A 21,101-nucleotide genomic window follows, 5' to 3' on the forward strand; every position below is an offset into this window, starting at 1 on the left:
AGAGGACTTTTGACCTTGGCTTGCAAACTCTCACATAGCCTTGAGGACTTGGCAAGATACTTGTGTTGGTTAAGAAAGTTTATTATTAATTCCAGGTCAGGATGTGGAGCGTGATGTAACTCTTTGACCTAAAATTTGAAAGAAGTCTTAAGCATATAGATAACTAAAGTAATTGGCAGCTTTTGTTTCTGTTCTAAGCATCCTTTGGTTCACACCTATGTGTTCACACCTGTATAAAAGCTCTGAGAGAAATAAACTCAGGGCTACAGTATTTACTGTTAGTCCTCCCGCATACTTGCCTTTTCTTTCTTATCCCTTTTGCTGTATCTTTTCTATCTTTTCCTATATCTTGTTATTTCCTCAGCCTCATGCTCCATATCCAGGTACTGGTTGATATTGCCAGAGTGGGCTCTGGCCCCCTGCCTTTGACATCTCTTCTATTGGAGGTTGTTCTGATGTATTTTGATGCTAATTACTGCTTGCTGTCTTTTAATGTGCCCCAAATATTGCTGTGTAACCATGCCTACAAACTTATTCCTGTTTGACCAATGAAAAGCCGACACACCTGAGTAGGCAAATGGGATAGGCGTGGCTATGGTTCACAGGCTTTGGGGACAGAGAGGTTCTTGGGAAAGGAAGCAGTTGGAGACAGGATAAAGATCTTGGGATAGGAAGGAGACACACGGGAAGAGAAAGAGGAAGGAGGCGGTCATGGGTTAGGTGGAGGATTCGGCCCAGATGAAAAACATTAGCCAGTATTTGGGATTATGGATGGGAGGTAGCTTGATAAAAGTTATTTAAAGCAGATGGCATGAAATTGGGGCAGGTATGGGAAAGCTGTCCAAATATAGGAGGTAGTTTAGGAGATTAATATCTTCCCTGCCCCAGGTGAACCAAGGCTATTTTAAAATATAACAGGTGTCTCTGTCTTCATTGATTTCAAGCAGGTTAGAAAATACTGTCATTGTAATTATAGGGCTAAAAATAAACATTCATTAGACACTACCTCTAAATTTAACCACAACACTCCTCCTCTAAACAAAGCTAAGCCCTGAGCTGAAAAGTCAGTGCCTGATTCTGTAAGCAGTCTCTGCAAAGTGTGAGACACTACAGAACAGAGGCTCTGCCATAGCGCCAGGAAGCACAGCAGGCTGAACTATGGGCATTCATTTCAATTAAGTTACAGGTACCACCTGTGAACACACCTCAGCTAGGTAAAGAGAGCAATAAGGCCTGAGGAAGAAGAGATGTAAACTGTGAAAGGCCACCCAGAGCAGGAGACTTTGAGAAGAAGAGATCATTAAAAAGAGAGAGAGAGAGAGAGAGAGAGAGAGAGAGAGAGAGAGATCATGAGCTCTCTTCCTCCCACTGGACTCATGGTGATATTAGCCACAATGCTTCCTATAGGGCCAACCACAATGGCTATCAATGACTGGACCCTGGAACCAAACACTTTACTAGCTATGACATTTTGGGGAACATCAGAATTAGAAATACAATTTTCTGATGTATTTTTAATGACTTATGACTGTGAATATCTGAATAGCAGTTAGACCTTGTATATGATGTAAAGATTTCCCTTTAAATAAAACAAAAAGGAGCATTACAACTCAGTAGAAGGCCTACACCTACTGACATGAAACAGAGGCCCACAATCGCTGGCTCCATAACTGGTTTGATGGGGATCCAGGGGTGAACACCTAAAGGATTTATTTGAGAGACCTCTCATCCTTCTGTCCTGGGTCTAATGGCATGGCCCTGCAAATCAGCTGGCTGTAAAACTTTGTTGAAAAAGAAACAGCCTCTGTTGAATTAGTGTGCCAAATGGCCCACTACAAGCCCTTATACAATAATAAGTCAATGCTTTGAGTCTCCCTGAAGATCAGTGGGGAAGGACTCTAGTTTGTCTGACTTTCATGCAAGTGCTCTCCACCCCAATTGTTCTAATCAACAGAACAGAAACTGCTGAGCCTTCTGTGCCTGTCTTCCTCTGTGCGATGGAATTGTGGGTTTGGTTGTATGAACCCAGTCATGCTCACTCGGTATAAAGATCTTTCTGCCATGAGCCTGCTCTCAACTCCACCAAATAAAGGACTCTCAGTCTGACCAGCACTGAGTGGATTGCCCTGAGTCTTACATTACAATGGAGACCCAACACAGAGAAAAGACTCAGTGGTCACTGTTAACACAAGTACAGCTCACTGTTAGGGAAACACAAAGCCTAAGACTTGAACCATCATAAGTGCTTGAGAGACGTGCTTCTGTGACCACAAAGACAGGAGGGGGAGACCTAAAGAATTACTCCCTTATCATGGTTCAAGACACGTGGGAAAGCATGCACCCCAACTCTGATCCTGTCCCCCTCATTCTACACACCTGGAGGCACAGTGGCTGCTGCTCGTCTCTGCACACCTGTGGGTCCTTGTCTTTGCTCCAGAAATGTCACCAGCTGTGGCTTAGACACAGCAAGACCTGTTTTAGGAAAGAAGAACAAGACTGTTTGAGTGTTCTTCTACTGGGAACTGTCACGACCCTTCCAGGACAGTGTTTATAAGGGAAGAGATGAGGCAACAAATGATTGCAGACAATTAGTTCCTTAAGTGGCTTCTGACAGGTGTACTACTATACATAAAAGAATGTACGATGTCCAGAGTTTCATTTAATGGGAAAGACATTAAAACTGAGTTGTGAAACACTTCATTTAACAAGTGTGTTCCATGTCCCATTCCAGTGATTTCTAAGGGTCCCAGTAAAATCAAGGATGCATGCTTCTGACACAGCAGGTTAGACAGAGAGAAAAACAATGAAATCTTTCTTAGCTATGGAGCAACCTCTCCAATTTTTCTTAAAATGAATGATATGGAACTCGCTGTTGAAAAGCACAGTCTCCCATGACATATTGTGCAAAGCCAGGAAGCTACACGTTGATGGTGAGATGCCAGTTCACTGTAGATGCACACTCCTCACCCAGGAACACAAGGTTGCTGTACGTCTCCAACATCACATCCCTGTACAGATTCCACTGAGCAGGCTCCAAGCATTCCCTCTCTTCTGGAGAGAACTCAATGGCCACATCGCCGAAGGACAGCATTTTCTGAAACAAAGATCAAGAATGATACCACACTTTTAAGTAATTAAAACCACTAATAATATAAATATTAAGATGCACTGGGCTTTCCTGTACTTGACCCTAGCTAGCGTCATCAGAAAAGAGAGAAGCATAATTGAGAAAATGCCTCCATGAGACTGTCCTGTAGGGAAGCTTGTGGCATTTCATTACTTAGTGATGATCATGAGACACCACAGCCCACTGTGGGTGGTGTCTGCACTAGGCAAGTGCTTCTGTGCGGTATAGGAAAGCAGGCTGGGCAAGCCAGTAAGCAGTGTTCCTCTGTGGCCTCTGCTCCAGTTCCTGCCTCCAGGTTCCTGCCTCCAGGTTCCTGCCTTGGCTTTCCTCAGTGAAACTTCTGGTACCAGAAGTTGTAAGCTGAAATTAACCCTTTATTTTCCAAGGTACCTTTCCTGATAGTCTTTATCACAGCAATAGAAACCCAAACATATGCCATGTGCTTGTGGACACAAATCTAGATTTTTGTCCAGCATGAAAGGGAGGAAGAAGTGCTTCCTACATTGGTGAGTAATATTCCTCAGACATATCAAAGGTGCTCACCTGATCTCACATTGGATCCATCTTCGAGGAAAGACAAGGTAAAAAGATGGTATGAGACCATGTTGATGTCACATATGTAGACCGTAAAATGTAAAAGACAGCATCCCAGAAGGACATGAATTCTGTGCCACATGCTTGGACTATACACCAAGCATATGTACACTTCTCACAGGAGACAGTCGTCATGAAAGAAAAGGTACTTGTCAGCATTTAATATGCGTAATCATAAGTCTGGCATTTAATTAAAATACAGATTCTGATGCAGTGGCTTTGGCTGTCTTCTGGATTTATGGATTTGTACAGAGTTCAGTAGTGATACAAGGAGCAGGCAAGGAGTAGAGCAATAATCAAGAACTCACAGACTAAATCCTATTTAACCATCTGAACATATGAGAAAATCAGCAAGTGCAGGGCTAACACCACTGAGAGTTCAAAACAGAGCAGACAACACTCAGACCTTCAGTCATTTTCTCTTTCCACCTTTACTCTGACAGGTGTTGACTGATGTGTTTGCGACAGACCTAGAACATGGTCTGACACATGACACCTGTGGACCAGTGTGTTGTGGTTGAGAAATATATTTGCTGAGGCTATTTTATTATTTCAAATTTCTCTAATTTCAAATTCCTGATTTTCAGAACTTATTGAATAAAGTCCAAGAATGACCTATGAGAATTGTCATATATTATTTTTCCTTTTTACAAATTCATGACAATATCAGAAATTTAGATATTAGTGGGGCATTTTGTAATGGAAATTGCATGGGTAAGCTTTGCAACGGTTTTCTCAGTTTTGCTAGGCTCAACTTAAACATTATCTTGTAGGATTCTTAAGTGTACCCAACACAATCTGTACACACACCCAACATTCAGGGCAACAGTGCTGGGAGCCTCTCTCCCCTAAACCACTGTCCCAGAGCTATTGCATCGTTCCGGAAGTCCCCAAGCCTTGGCTTCATGATGTCAACTGGAAATGCCATTACATCTCCAATTTCAGTGCATTACAGTTCGTTACATTTAACAGGCCGATAAGATCACGTGGTACTTATCTTTGCCTGGCTGAAATAATCTCCACTTCTGCCCAGACTGTCACAACTGACAATACTATATATTTTTTCTGAAAAATTACTGAATTAAGATAATAAGTATGTCATTTTCCCCTCTATCTCCTTATTTCAACTTCTCTCCTGTTCCCCAGCACTGCATCTCAAATATAGGACATATTCTTCATTTTTCTCTAATTATTATTGTTATACACATGTAAATATATATGCATCTACACATATGTAAATATGAGCAGCTGACTGTCTTCAGTGTTGGTGTAAGTGGGTTTTACTGGATGAATAGCAAGTGGGCTCACTCCTGCGGAAGACGGATCCTCCCTCTCGCAGCATTCCTAGGTGCCTGTACTCCTGTGTCTAGCCAGGTTCCTCCCTGCAGAGCATCATGTGCCACAGCCGTTGTTCAGGCACTCATAATGCTGGGCTAGCGAGGGTGCAGTTTCCTGCCCTTTCTGGGAGGCACAAGCTTAGGGCAGACTTCCTGGACCACTGGCTGTCATGATCAATCTGCCCCTGCTCCAGATGCCACCGTCCCATGCTTTTCTCTGTACAGTAGATGTCTAGATGAATTTGTGACGTTTAAAGAGCCCATATGTTTTCCTGAGTCTTAAAGCACCAGTGCGTGGAGGGTGCCCAGTAAGAGTGGGGACCTGTGCTCTCTACAGCTGACTTACTCTTACATAGGTCCTGGAAAGAAGAGAACAGCGGAATGCTGTGCAGACTTTAAGAGAATTGTCAGGGCAACCAGACACCTTTCAGCTCAAGATATGTCACTGAGATGTGACTGCATGTGAGAATGACTAAGGAGGACACTATGACAGACACGTTCACAATAGCACTCGGGAAGCAGAGGCAGACAGATCGGTGTGAGTTCGAGGCAAGCCTGGTCTACAAAGTGAGTCCAAGACAGCCAGGCTACAGAGAAACCGTGTCTCAAAAAAACCCAACCCCACCCACCTACCCCCCCAAAAAAAGAATGAAAGAAAGAAACCTTAGTCCTCAAGGTGAAGCTGAGTTCAGATTCCCCAGCAAGGGGCCTCGCTGTGTATTTCCAAATATGTTCTCTCTCATGCTAGTCAAAGTTTTTCTACAACAGCACATTCTGGTTCCTGTATTCGAGAATTTCTCATCTATGACCTATTGCATCCCAGATTTTCCCTCTTTTAATTCTTTAACAGACAGAGAAAATAAACAGAATCAGACCTCAAAAACGTTACAATACTCTGGCTACAGAATATGAGGGACAGAAAGCCCATGTGCTCTGAAGGTACCGAGGAATCTGACAGCATCCATGTGAGAATGGGGAAGCTAGTGAAGCATGCTTCCCAGCAAAGCAGTTCAGTGAGCTCCCTGCAGCTCCTCAGGATCAGGTTGTCAGCAGACCACCATTGGCTGGCAATGCTGGACCTTGCACTGTCATCTACACCGCCCCTCCCCGACCCCCATTACCAGGCAGCTCTGGTTCCCAGAAGCCCAAAGTGGACTCGGGCTACATGCAGCTTCTGAGGAAACCCTCACCGGGGCACAATATCATTCTCCCTGCCCCCAGCCCTGACTTGCCTTCTCACTAGTCCCAGGCACTGCAGCACTGCACCTCCCACCTAGCCCAAGTCCGCTCCTCCAAGACTGACACCTGCACCCCGCACAGGGCCTCAAGCAGCCTTGCTCCCTGCACCGACCTTCATGTCAGAGACACGACCGGGCAGCACTGCAGGACAGAACTCCAACTCTGGGTAGGCGCACGCCTGTAAACCAAGGAATAGATAGGGATATTCTGGACCACGGCGATGTCACTGTAGTCAGACTACATTTCCCAGAAGTCTGTGCGACCGAGTCCAGTCTTCTGAGTCGGGTGATTTGTCCTTGGCAACCCGCAGTAGACTATGGGAGGGAGAAGCCTTATCAGCACTCAGCGCAGCCCTGGGGAAGTCAGGCTCCTTTTTACCTACAGATCCACAACAGGAGACTTATGAATGTGAGTCGAGCCTTTGGCAGAAATATTAGGCTTACAAGTCATTTTTGGTCCGTATGTTGTAATTTTAATCTTACTACCTGAAGTCAGCCTGAAAAAATAACCTCGCTGACTCAGTCGTATTTTAAAATAAGGAAGCAATACATTAACGTGGGAATGAAAGTAACCTTAAAATTCATTAATTTCTTTTGACTCCAAGTGGCTCTTGTTGCCTCTTTGGTTCTTGTGCTCACTCAGAATATGCAGCTTGTGATGGCACCAAACTTCTGACAAACTTAACAAAATATTTGTCCAGCACGATACCTAATGGCCTTCAATTTCTGCACACTTGACACTGTTTTACTCAATACTTGTCCTTATCCCAACAACGTGTCTGTCACCTATTGCTGAAATGCAGTCCCTATGTCATTGTTAATCTCACTCATTTCCACTGAGGGGGTCACAGGGATTTGCTGGATGTTCACTAAGTGTTGTTACCTTACAGGAACCCAGTGCAAGGTGAGCAGGCCGGAAGTGTGCTGCTTTCTTGTGCTCACATCCTGAGGTAACAGAGGCAGGACTTGTGCACCTATGGCGGGGACAATGGCTTCAGGATCCCCCTGAGCAGGAGAGTTAGTGTTGGCAAGGGTGGAGCTTTGACTCTGCACTTCTTACAAGACCCGGGCCATAAGGAAACCTAACCAGCCATGGAGGCCAGGGCTCAACCTGAGGGTGGAAGTGTGCTGCTTTCTTGTGCTCACGTCCTGAGGTAACAGAGGCAGGACTTGTGCACCTATGGCAGGGACAGTGGCTGCAGGAGCCTCCTGAGTAGGAGAGTCAGTGTTGGCAAGGGTGGAGCTTCCACTCTGCACTTCTTTGCCATTCTGAGACCCCAGGCATCAAGAAAATTAACCAGCCATGGAGGCCAGGGCTCAACCTCAGAGTGGCCAGGGGTTGTGGGGCCCTGTTTTCCTTTCTAGAGGGCACCCTACCTGTTTGCCTCTCATGTTAGAGAAGCTTTGCTGCATCCTAATGCCTGCTAGGTCTCTGGGCTGCTTCCCCTAGCTGACAGGGCATTCCCTGTGTCCCTGAGATTCCTTAGCCTTATGTGGTCTGCCTTGGTTTCTGCTCCAACAAGCCTGGATACTCTAGGGTTTGTTTCAACTTTTTCATTACAGAAAACAGTCATCTTTTGGGTCTGGGTGACAGTACACATCTATGAACATACACTGTTTAAGCAAACTGCAAGGGTAGGGGTTCCTCACATATTCTGTCCTGAGGTAAGTGCCCCTGACTCTGAGACAGGGAAGACAGATCAACCATCAACCAAGAAAAAACAAGACAAAACACTATAATTAAGAACAGCTAACAGGCGTCTATGTAGAACAGAGACCACTATTTTTTTTTTAATCTCTTAGACTAAATGTGTTTGTAATAAAGGCTGGTAATACATATTGAGGACCAGAGAGAAGTTCTGTCTTAAATCTCTCAGCAATAATTACAGCATCATAGGTTTATCAGGGCTCCCTCATAAACCTCAGCAAAATTGTTAGGTGTTGTAAGCATAAATTTAATAAGGATTATGACAAATAACACTACAGGCACTATAAATCATAAAAGTTGCCTTGTTTCGTATAATAACCAGGAGTCTTACAGGTTAAGATGGTTAGCAGTATGCAGGGAGGGAATTCTAGCCTATTAATTACCCTCCATGTGTAATTTAGATTTAACCTCTTTTATTACAAAAATGCTCTTTAGGTGTGGTGACACACACCTTTAATCCCAGCACTTGGGAGGCAAAGGTAGGCAGATTGCTGTGGGTTCGAAGCCAGCCTGGTCTACAAAGCAAGTCCAGGACAGCCAAGGCTACACAGAGAAACACTATGCCAAAAAACCAAAAGAAAAAAGAAAAATAAAGTTAATGCTCTATAATATTTTCACAGCAAAACAACTGCCATCTTCAAAATTCCAGCTGTGTCCATTCAAATGTTCACAGCTGGGCTTGCTCAATGTTTATATGCCTTCAGGAAAGGAAAGGTGGACATGCTCCTTGGATCGTCACCAGAGAACCAGTCAGACCTCAAGCTTGGAATACTCAGTTCAGACCTAACAGCATGAAGCCTTAAGGTTTACTGTGAAAACAAGTACAGGGCAAAAAGATTAAGAAAGAATGCCCACCTACACATCTATAGGAGAGCAAATGTATGTGTGTGTGTGTGTGTGTGAGAGAGAGAGAGAGAGAGAGAGAGAGAGAGAGAGAGAGAGACAGACAGACAGACAGATAGACAGACAGACAGACAGAGACAGAGAGAGAGAGAGATGGCTATTCTCCTTTGTCAACTTAACTATATCTGGGATGAACTACAATCCAGAAATGGAGGGCACACTTGTGATCTGGATCATTGTGGCAGGAAGACAGCACAGCTTTGATCAGATCTTGACACTGGAAGACACAGGCTTTTGATCTGGATCAGGAGGTGGCACAGGCTTTTGATATGGATGGTCGCATGCCTTCAACCCAGATCTTGAGGAACACCTTTAATCTGCATCTTACTTTCTGCTAGAAGCCTAGATAAGGACACTGGATGAAGGAAGGGCCTATTTGTTCTTGGCTTGCTTGCCCTGCTTTGCCCATTCCCCAGATTCCAGCTTAGACAGAAGGCCGGCCGAGACACCCACCCTTGTGGGACTGAGCAACTACTGGATTCTTGGACTTTCCACTTACAGACAGCCATTGTTGGATTAATTGGACTGCAACATGTAAGTTATTCCAATAAATTCCTTTTATATGAAGAGATTCATTCCATAAATTCTGCCACTCTAAAGAATCCCGACTAATGCAATATGAATGGTTTACAGTGGTAAAGAAAAATGTAATCGCAAATGTTTTGCAGGAGTATTGATGGACTTGGGATGTATTTTAACTGAGGTCACACAGTATCAGAAAGAGAAAACTGCTTTCCCTCAGATGCGTATCCTAAGCAGTAGTAAATGTACATGTGTGGACAGATTTACATATGGGTCCATGGTGTCATGTAGAAGAGAGTCAAGTCTAACTAGTAGGGGATGGGGAAGGAGTGACGAAGGTAAGGAATGTGGGTTGTGACAGAGGACAGCAGACAATTGGTTTTGTTTCTAACTCAGTCATAAATGTTGGGCTTTGATGGCGTATAAGTGCATAAATATATATTCAAAAGAGACAGCATAAAATCCATTGTGAATTTCTCAGCTTCACTTCTGTATCTCTGTGCTAACTGTACGGAAGTTCATGAGTTACGTAGTTTGGGGTTCTTATTAATTTTGACATGGGAAATTTTTGTTGTTGAAACATTTTAAATAAAAGGGTTTAAAATAAAAAGAAATTGCCAGATGGTGTGGGCATGCGCCTTTAATCACAGTACTTGAGAAACAGAGGTGTTGTAGAAAACTATTATTAATATTTACTATTAATAATTATTATAGTGGTAATTAACCAGCTACCATATCAATAAAAGACCATTGTTTTAAAATTATTAATATTATCAGTAGGCCTGGATAGCAATCAATCAGGACACAGACACTTGTTATATTTTAAAATAGCCTTAGTTAACTTGGGGCAAAGCAAGACATTAATCCTCTAAACTGTTTTCCATAGTGGGGCAGGTATGGGATCCCTGCCTCAATCCCATGTCTTCTGCTTCTAATAACTTCTATCAAGCTACCTCCCATCCATAATCCCAAATACTTGCTAATGTTCTTCATCTGGGCCGGATTCTCCACCCACGCTGGCCATGTGCTTCTCCTCCATCTAACCCATGGCGGCCTCCTCTCTTCCCTTCAGGTCTCTCTCCTTCCTCCTCATGGCAGTCTCTCTTCTCCTCTTCCCAGGATTCCTCTCCCTCTCTCTGGAACCTTAGCCACACCTCTAGCTCCTCTGCCCTGCCCAAGTGGGATGGCTTTTTATTAACTACAAGGTGGATCACAGAGATTGCAAGTAGTAATTAGAATCAAAATACATTAGACCATGCACCAACAAAAGACACAGCACCTGACAGATTTTTAATATGCCTATACACTGGAACTAGGTACACACTAACCACCTAAGCTACCTTTTACCTCCCAGCCCAACATCCCATGTCTTTTTTTAAAAAGTACGCCTATCTGAGCTATTTCCCATCCAATATCCCCTAAATACTTGCACATACTCTTCATCTGGGCTGCTTCTCTCCTTTATCTGATCCTCAGAGGAAGCTCCTCCTGGCTATGTGGTTCCTCTTTACATTAACCCATGGTGCTCCTCTTTCTTCTTCCTCCTCTCTTATCCCTGTCTCCTTGTGCCCCTCCTGTGACCCTTCTGTCATCCTTCAAGCCCAAGAGCCTTATCTCCACCTACCTCTCTTCTGCCCAGCCCAGGAGCAGGCATTTGTTTAGCCAATCAGGGATAATTTGGAGGCAATGTTACACAGCATCACTTGGTATACACGAGCACTTGCTTGCAGAACATGGGGTTGTGCTCGCCTTTAATCCCACCATTCAGGGACAGAGACAAGCAGATCTCTGTGAGTTCGAGGCCAGCCCGGTCTACAAAGAAAGTTCCAGGACAGCCAGGGCTATTACACAGAGAAAGCCTGTCTCGGGGAGTGGGGGGGGTGGAATCTCTGGGAACAAGCAATTCACATCTGAATACATGGTGGCTCTAGATTAACCAGTATACAGAGAGGTACATGGATCTCTGAGTTTGGGGCCAGCCTGGTCTACAGAGCAAGTTCCAGCAAAGTCAGGGCTATTGCACAGAGAAACTCTGTCTTGAAGGAAAAAAGAGCGATGGGGGTGGGGTGGGGAGTGTGGGAAGAGAGAGGGAGGAAAGAGAAATGAGAGAGTGTGTCTCTGCTCTACCACCTGCTCCTGAGAGTACATGTCTGTGGAATGCTGTTCGGTCTCAGCTGTTCTCATGAAACACTTCCTACACAGGCTGTTCCTCCAAAAAAAATATTGTTCCTTCTAGAAAAAAGTTTATCCATAAAGGATATTTCCATTGTAAGGAAATCTCCCTTTCTGTACCAGGAATAAAAGGGTATCTACATCTCCAGAGACTCTAAGCAGGAAGAAAACACTGAGTCAAATATAGAGCAAACCTGATCTTTCTTCCAGGTGTCAGATAACAGCGACTTCATTTAGACAATGCCTTCCTACACACCAGCCATTGTTATTGATAAGGATGGGATTTAAGCCTGAAGCTCAGACTCTTCCTTTGCAATCTATTCTAGAGGTTTATTCATTTCTCCACGTTACCTCCAATGTGTATATGAGATATACTGTTAAGTAACTACTTTTTTTATAAATCAATCAGCTCTAGAAGGCATGTCACGTGTTATCGTTGTACCTGTGTACCCACCTAGCTCATCTGGCTGGTGTACACCTTGCCTCACTTTAATAATGATGGATAAGAAAGAACCAAATCAGCGGTGACGACTGTGTATACAGAAGGAGGACAAGGAGGGTGAGGAGGCCACTGCTCGTCTTTCCTCTGTTGTACTTATTGTTCTGATTAACAAAAAGCAAATAAGATGAGAAGATAATAAGATGCCAGGCAACAGATACTATCTTAAGAATATTTAAATAGACAACTTTGTCCATAGTTTATCTTAATATTTAAAGACTAAGACTTTAGGTTTCATCTCTGTTAAGTTGGAATGTGAACAACACAAGTACAGTCCAAAACCACAGTCCATAAAAGAGAACAGAACAGTTTTTGGATGACCAATACTATCACCTTTAGAATTTTAGGCTAAACATGGCTTAAGGTGATGATATAAAATTTAATATTGTAAACATATGAATGTTAATACAGTAGAACATTATAGAATAACTTAAAAAAATATCAAACCCATTAGCCAGGAAGCCTGTAGTTGAATCTAGGTTAGCTGATGACAGGAAAAACATCATTTATTTACTTGTCTATGAATTAGGAAAAGCATAGGTTAGAACCAAAACATTTGAACCAGGATAAAAAGAGAGCCAAAGCCGGGAGTGGTGGCCTTTAATCCCAGCACTCGGGAGGCAGAGGCAGGTGAATCGCTGGGAGTTCGAGGCCAGCCTGGTCTACAAAGCAAGTCTAGGACTGCCAAGACTACACAGAAAACCCTGTCTGAAAAAACAAAAACAACAATTGCATATGCAATAAACAATCATACCATTTTTTGAGAGTAGAAAATAAATTAGAGATATTTTTATTTTTAGGAATTAGAAGATATAGTCTTAGAGAATGCAAAGCTGTGTCTGAGGTCCGGAGGCCTAGCACCAGGCACTGTTTCCTGTAGGGGATTGACTCTGCTCCTCAGCAGGCAGGGCTCAGGACTAGGGAGCCCACGCATATTTAATGAATCTCGGCATACCTAAGAAGTGGGAGGGATGGGGCATGAGCAGGAATCTAGCAGTCACATAGCCAGGCCGTAAAGTACAGGAAGGACCAGATCTCCCGTCTAAATGTACTGAGAAATAGTGTAACAGCCTTGTGGGAGTGGCCGCGCTAATAAGCAAGTGAAATATGGGCGCCCAGCATCATCCCCACCCCCACTGGCCAGCAATCCTGGTCCTTCCAAGCGTCTCCGTTTGAAGTACCGAGGCAGCTTCTCTGTCCCAAAAGCACAGGATGAATTCAGATAGACTGATATATTCTAACCCAGCTCCCTCTCCCCAGCACTGACCAGAATCCTGACTGACGTCTCCTGGCAAAGCTTCTCCAAGTCAGCTCCTTCCTGCCTCCATCCCACCCTTGCCTGCTCCCCCACCCCGACCTATGCACCTCGTGCAGTCAGTCCCCCAGGCTGTACTGAACCTGGACCAACCTCCATGTCAGAGATCCAACTGTAGAGGCAAGCAGGACCAGACTCTCGCCCAACTTTGGGGACTAACTGCACATGCTTACCAAAAGCCGAACACTGTTTTCCAAGTACCGACTTGTGATGTCACCCTGGCACAGACAACATTTCCCACAAATCTGTGCGAAGCCAGGGCGTGCGATTTGTACTGGTCCTAGATATCCACACTGACGCTGGCACTGTAGTGTCACAGAGTTAGGAAACATGGAGACCACAAGCTGTATTCAGTTGCAATGAGCCAAATTTTTATGTAAGAAGCCGCTTTCCTTAGTTCCAGTGGCCCAGCTTAAAGGGAGGGGGGGAGGGGCTAAAAGTCAAGGTCACATTTACTTTATTTCTGTGGAATTTACAGCTATTTGAGGAACTGCCTTACTCCCAGTTCAGTAGCAATAAGCTAGTTTACAGAAACCAGAGCAAGCATTAATCATTTCACAAGATGTCTACAATATTGGGGTGGAGGGAAGGTTGGTGGGAACTTATCTTTTAGGGATTTAGAGTGGATGCCTAGCTGTCCACTTAGAGTTTTCCTTAGCTGTCACAGAGGATGGAGAGCCAATTCAGGGAGTCAGGATACTTTTACAATTCAGTATTCTCAGTGGTGGTGGTGGCACTCGCCTTTAACCCCAGAGCTACTGAAGCAGAGGCAGCTAACAATCATCGGTTACATACAGGAGATTACAAGGCCTAAGAGCCATCACTCTGGAGTAAATGCCAGGCACAACGGCTCTTCTAAAACTCTTCTATAAGCCACACAGGGATCAGACACCACAGGAGGAAAAACAGTTTCCACGGGAACGTTGGAACCCATACAGTGTAGGAGGTTGGTCAAGACACGCAGATGTTTTAAATCATCGAACAAAGTTCAAGTCCACCTCCCTGATGTTTCCTAGCAAATACCTCCCAGAATCCATCTCAGGATCTTTCCATCTGTCTGTAAGTCCTTTGTCCATATTTTCATCCATTAATCTATGTAAGAGATTTAGTTTTTGTGAGAATTCTACCAGAATTTCAGCAACATTTCCCTGGGTTTCTACAACTCAGGCAAGTATTAACCATCAGGTGTTCTGTGTGCTCGTGCTTACTGCCCCATCCGTCACCCAGGATAAAGGATGCCCAGTCCCTGGGATCACACCGGTGTGTACAGTTGACTCCAGGCCCATCCATCTCCCAGGATAAAGGACGCACAGTCTCCAGGCCCATCACCCACTGTTAGAATTCCATATGCAGTGTTTTGGTATGTGTTGTGAAACTTCCTTTGGCTTTTCTGATGCTGAAGTTGTAGATATGGGACAATATTTTGAAAGTCAAGAGTATCTGCCTTGAACCTCCCTTGATTCTCCTAGACCAGGATATAGAAATGATGCTTCCTCCAATACAAAGACATCAGAAATATATTCATAGAAATATCAAATGAGCTCATTGGAATTTGGTAACTAAATACCTCATTTTAAACCATAACCTTCTACCCTTGTACCATCCAATTTCACTTTTTAAAAAAATCTCTTACTAGGTATATCGTTTAGTCCATCTCTAAATGTCTCCATAGACTATTAGTCCCAACTGCAAATGTAACGTTTATTTGCCAGATATAATTGTTGTCTCAGAGGCTTACTGCTGAATCACCTCACCCTTTCTAATTCATTTTGAACTCTGGATGGCTGGTTGAACTCAGGTGTTCTGGTCCAAACTCCTCTCCAAGTAGACCGATTCAATCTGGTTTCTCTTGACTGCTCACTGAACTGCTCTGCTTGGCCTCAAACTAACTCTGGGAATTTGTTCTAATCTTCTGGCTCCTTCTAATTCTCTGGCTTCAACTGCCTCCAGTGACATACACTAAGGTGCATGAATTCAGGAATGAACTCAACTCTACTGCACTACACTCACTGTACTAACTCCCGACTTACAGAACTGACACACTCTCTCTGCACTGCTCTTAAATAGCTTCTCTTTCCTGTGCCGTTCTTGGGAGAGCTGGGCATATCCTATCTCTGACTATATGGATGCTTCCTTCTACAAACTAATTTTACCTTGAACGTTTGTACTAAAGTTGTATCTGTATTCCAGCCAGAGGGATTAAAGATGTGTGTTCTGTCTGCATCCCAGATGGATCACACAGATCCCTTGCCAAAGCAGCCATGTTGTTGGATTATAATTCCTCTACACCCAACACTGTCATAGGTTACAAGATCGATTTATACATCAACGAGCAATGTAGCGGAGGAAATGCGCCTATTGTGAGGGACGGGGGGTGGGGGGTGGGTGGGGGTGGGGGGGTGGGTGAGGGTGGGGGGGTGGGGAGGGGGGGAGGAGTGATCTAGAAAGGAAATATAGGAACAAAGTAAGATATAAGTTCAGGGGGAAACACTCAGATCTTATAGCATTACATATCTGGAATCTGGTCTAGACTATACAGATTTGGGCAACCCCAACCTTCCACAGATTCTGACATGGGTGCATGGTGGGGTTTCAGTGCAACTGTGTTATCCTGAACTGTTCCATACAGTGATCACATAGGGACTGTTAGGAGGGACAATGACCATTCCACAAATTGCCTGGTGTAGCAGTTCTCTGTAAGTGTTCCAAAGCTCCATGATGATCTACATGTTACATCAGAAATGCCCACAACAACCAATACCATGTATTGGTAGATCTGCTTCCATCTTGGGATGAGGTCAGGTCCAGTAGCACAGCTGCATTTGTCTCTGGGTGCTAAACCTGGGGACTTCTTTCCTAGTAGAGTACTTTTGAGCATGGAACACCTTCAATGGCATTTTAAGGTCCGGCTCTTGTGGGAAGGATTGTAAACTTTGTCACAGGTGAAAGCAGTCTTGGCGGGCTTTGCCCTTGGACACACCACGGATACTCCCGGAGATTAACCTTGAGATAGACTGGGTGGAGCCATCCTGGGCCTGGAATTCAGGAAGGGGACCTAGGGACACCACATGAACTATTGTGTTTCTAACCGATCCTCAATGGGAGAGGGAGACCGCCCCTTGCATGTGAGAGACAGGCAATCAGAGAGGACAGAGAGGAGCAACAGGTTCAGACTCGGCTTGAGCGCATGTGGATCAGGAAGAGGATCAGCGAACAGGCCGGGACCAGCGCGCAGACCAGAGACACCTAGGGACCTGTCCCATGGAACAGATACTGGAAGTTTCACTCTTGTTTCCCTTTAACCTTTTTTCCCTTTTGTGTAAGCTAGTTGGGTTGTATAATAAAGTTTAATTGTTAAGAAACAGAGCCAATAGGCTCTCTCCTTTCAAATAAATTAATACTTTCACAAAATACAGACTCTTGAGTGTGTGGTCTTGGCTCGGGGTACCTTTCACGCTGTCAGTAGAGTACGAGGATTCCCTTTATCAAAGCTAATCTCTCTAACAAATTACAGTAGACTTCAAAGTTGTCTAGTCTGTAACCTTAAAGTCACTTGGCTCTTAAACGAGAATGTCCACAGTAGGCTCATATATTTGAATATTGGTCCACAGATGGCTGGAACTGTTTCGGAAAGATTAGGAGATGTGACGTTGTTGCCAGAGGTGTGTCACTGGGGGTGGGGGGTGGGGTGGGGAGGTGGGCTCTGAAGTTCCAAGATCCCATGTTAACTTTCTCTGCCTCCTACTTGTGAATCAATGTATAACCCCTGTGTTGGAGGTTGGTCTGATGTATTTTGATGTTAGTTACTGCTTGCTGTCTCTGTGACCTACCTTGCCTAAGAGCCTAACCTGTTAGACCAATAAAAGGTCATCATACCTGGCCAGGGCAAATGGGATAGGTGTGGCTAAGGTTCCAGGGCTAGCGGACACAGAATCTTGGGAGAGAGAGACCGGAGGAGAGGAAGAAGGAAGGCCACCATGGGTTAGGTGAAGAAGCACATGGCTGGTGTGGATAGATTTAGCCCAGATGAAGAACATTAGCAAGTATACAGGATCTGACTACACTCGTTTGCTTAACCATTCCTCAGCCCTCTACTCATCTTCCACACTTACATGGATTCTGCTGTTTAAACCATGTTTTAAGGCTTGTGAGACCAGCAAATTTTTGTTGTTACTGTTTTCAAGACAGGGTTTCTCTGTGCAGCTTTGGCCTGTTTACTGTCCCTGGACATCTTGGTTGCAATCTTCATTTCTCTGTGTACTTTATACATTGTTAAATCTGTTAGTCATACTGTTCAGTAGTTTCACTCTTGTTTCTGACTTTCCATAATATTAGTCACTACAGAACTAGGAAAATTATAATGGAACATAAAAGAACAGAGACGACAAAAGCAATCTTAGAAGAAAGGACAGTCAGATATATATTATTAGCTGATCTCAAACTCTGCTACAGAGCTACACTGAGAATGAGATTCAAGAAAAACAAACATACAGACAGTACAATGTGAAGTAAGAGCCAAGGACAAATGCTAATGCAATGCACATGCTAATTTTAACACAAGTATACAAACTAGGTATTGGAACTGACAGACTTTTCAACAAATATTGTCAAATGTGGATATGCTCCTGAAGATGAATGAAATTAGATCTATGTCTCTCATCCTGCACACACAAAATATCCAAACTATATGATAGATATTAACATTGAAAAGGCAAAGGGTGTCAATGTAACAATGGTATAGGATCTCTAAAGCAACAGGAGAGTGGAATGTAAGTAGTGAGGAGGATTTATTAAGCTGGTTTCCAGGATGTAGTCTAGGTATTCCAACAGTGGTGGTTTTGCAAGGAAAAGTGAGTGAAACTAGCAGCTATTCAGTAGAAGAGGTTGATGTCTCTGAGGAAGTCTGGATGCTTGAAGAGTTGCTGGGTTTTAGTCTATGTTGGAATGCAGAAGGTGTTGGATTTAATAAAGGATGAAGCAAGTGGATGGAGAGTTAGGGCAAGCAGTGAGAGGGCAAAATGTTCTTCTTCAGTATTCTTTTATTTGTATTATCAACTAAAAAGTAAGGCCCAGCTTTAGGGTGGTCTTTTCAATACAGTATGATTAAGAAAATCCCCCTTTTAAGGGTGTGCAGAAGCTAAGATTTCAGTTGATTCCAAATCAGGTCATGGTGGACACAAAGATGAGTCATCATATTAACTAACAGCATAAACACAAATGCACACACATTCAACCACATTCAGCATTCAAATTTTCACTGAAAAATGACATTCATTTTTACCTAGATTATACTGATGTGTTAAGGGTATTTTTTATAAAATTGCGTTTGTCTCTCAGTTTCTCTCTTAATTCAGCTATCACTTGAATAATTGAGACTCTACTATATTATTTTAACAAGCTTTACAGCACAGTACCTGAGCAGCTATTACTCTATTATTAATCTTCTAAGCGAATCTGGCTTCTTCCAAGTGTACATCCTAGAGATACTTGTACTTTGGGGCTTCCAGCCCTAGCTCCTCTCTCCTGATGTCTCCTGGACCTCTGCTCATGCCCTATTTCCTCCTCTAATGCCCCATTCCCTGGCTGGCAGGAAGTCCAGCCCTATTCTCTCCCCTGCTTGGTGATTGGCTGTAAGCTATTTTATTGGCATATGAGGAGACAATTGGGAAACAGTGTTTACACAACTGAGACAGGAGATTCTCAGAACAAAATTTGCAACCAGCCATGGGGGAGGTGGTCATAGAAATCAGCATTGGAACTATACAATAACTTTATGCCTATATGATGCTACCTCTGTGGACGTGTGCGTGTGCACACGTTACATGTATAAGAAGAAAGGTAATATATTTAAAGGGAAGTGAGCAGACTGAGAATAAAGGAGAAACTGGTAGAAAATACTGGTGCATTATGTATTAATGTCAAAGTGATCCTTTTACTTGGCAGGCAGTCTAACTTTCCCTGTAGCTATCATAAAATACCAGACAAGGGCAACTTACAGGAAAAAGGGTTTAATCTGGTTTGTGGTTCGAAGTTACTGTCTAGCATGGTGAGAAAATTAAGGCAGCACAACTTGAAGCAGCTGCTCATGTTGCCTCCACAGTTAGGAAGCAGATGGAGGTAGATGGGTAAAGGTTGCTCTCCGCTGACTCTCCTCATACAATCAAGAATCCCAGCCAACAAGAAAGACCCACCTGTCCACCCACCATCAGCTGGTCTTCTGATCTCAATTAAATAGTCAAGATAAACCCTTCCAAGAAATGGCCTCAGGCTTATCTATGGTATGATTCTAGATTTCATCTACTGGAGACCGAGATAAAGATCATTTCTCCACCCCCTGTTACTTGAACTCAAACACACTTTAAAACATGTTTTAATTTTATTATGTGTATATACACATATGTCTGTCAGTGTGGGTCCATACATGCAGGTCCAAAGGCCACTTTCTGGAGTGGGCTTCTTTCTTATTATGTGCATACTGGGGAAATTTTCCAGTCATCAGGATTGTTGCAAAGTACATTTAATCCACTGAGGCTCTTGCTGGCTCCAGCTCTATCACTTTAATTGCAACATTTCCTCCTAATACTAAGCCTTATATTCATCTCCTTCGTCAACTAGAGTCCAGCTTTCAAAGTACATAATGTATTTAACAATTTCATGAATTGAAAAGACCATAACCCACACTTCATCCAAGACACATGGCATTCTCTTCATTCTGACCTCCTCCAAAACAAAAACCTAGCTACATGCTCCCAACCCAAAACAGAATAATCCGAGCACAAGGACTGGCCAGGCCAAAGACCAAAATCCAGTATGGGAAACACTCAATCACATAGCTCCACTTTGATATGTGGGGCCTCAGATGATATGCAGTTGACTCCAAATGGCTTATGGAGCCCCTCCACCTCTGGTTCTGCTGGCAGGATTCATTTCCTCTGTCCTATGTCTTTCCCTCTGTTTGCCATTCCTTCAGCAGACCTGTCCTTGCCCCATACTCCTGCATCTCCAATATCCTTTGCCATATACTGATTTGGTTATATTGCAGATTGATAATATCAGACTTGAGTAATCTGCAGGATGCTGAGGTCTGTAATGACTTTCAATCATATCAAATGCATCATATTTGTGTAAACTGCCTCATGTTTATCCAAGCTCTGTATGAATAGTATTGTGTGTACTATACTTCCATAATATCCATTAATATATAAGTTATAAGGAAAGACATTGTTACACTATTGATAATAGTGTAGTTCATTTGCTATTATGAGGTGTGTATACTTGAAAAGGATCCTGTGAGACTCATTGTAAGTAGATTTTTCTACACTATGAACTCTTCATGGGCCCTAATGTGTGAACTTAGTTATGGCTTTGTCACACTGTTTAATTTGTGTGGTTTCCTAAATTTATTTTTCTGATGTTCAGGTGTGAAGAGTAAAATACACAGCTTTATTCATGCCTAGGTTCTTCACACTGAGTTTGGAACAATTGTTCAACATGTAGCTACTGTCTTTGCTTTTACAAAGTACAGCTACGGTAGGACATTTTTGGTGTTAAATAAGGGAAACATAAAATTCTTTGTTGCATGCTTTGTGTCAATAGGACTTTTTTGCAGTATAAAAATGCTGGTGTCCAAGAGAGGCTGCACACATCTAAAGGCTTTGTGACATTGTCTCTAGTACAAGGCAAGGA

General features: G+C 43.4%; 1 protein-coding gene across 1 annotated transcript in view; it reads right to left on the reverse strand.

Annotated features, from left to right (window-relative positions):
• The window catches only part of LOC311598056 (uncharacterized protein), a 39,421-nt gene extending 36,979 nt beyond the window's left edge, over positions 1–2,442 (reverse strand). Inside the window, exon 1 of the mRNA XM_084782855.1 lies at positions 2,377–2,442. The gene's annotated coding sequence lies outside the window, so the exon portion shown is untranslated. The remainder of the gene's footprint in view (positions 1–2,376) is intronic.
• Between the last annotated feature and the right edge of the window lie 18,659 nt (positions 2,443–21,101).

The sequence above is a fragment of the Acomys minous genome (assembly GCF_964271855.1).
Source record: "Acomys minous genome assembly, chromosome: 5".
Lineage (NCBI taxonomy): Eukaryota > Metazoa > Chordata > Mammalia > Rodentia > Muridae > Acomys > Acomys minous.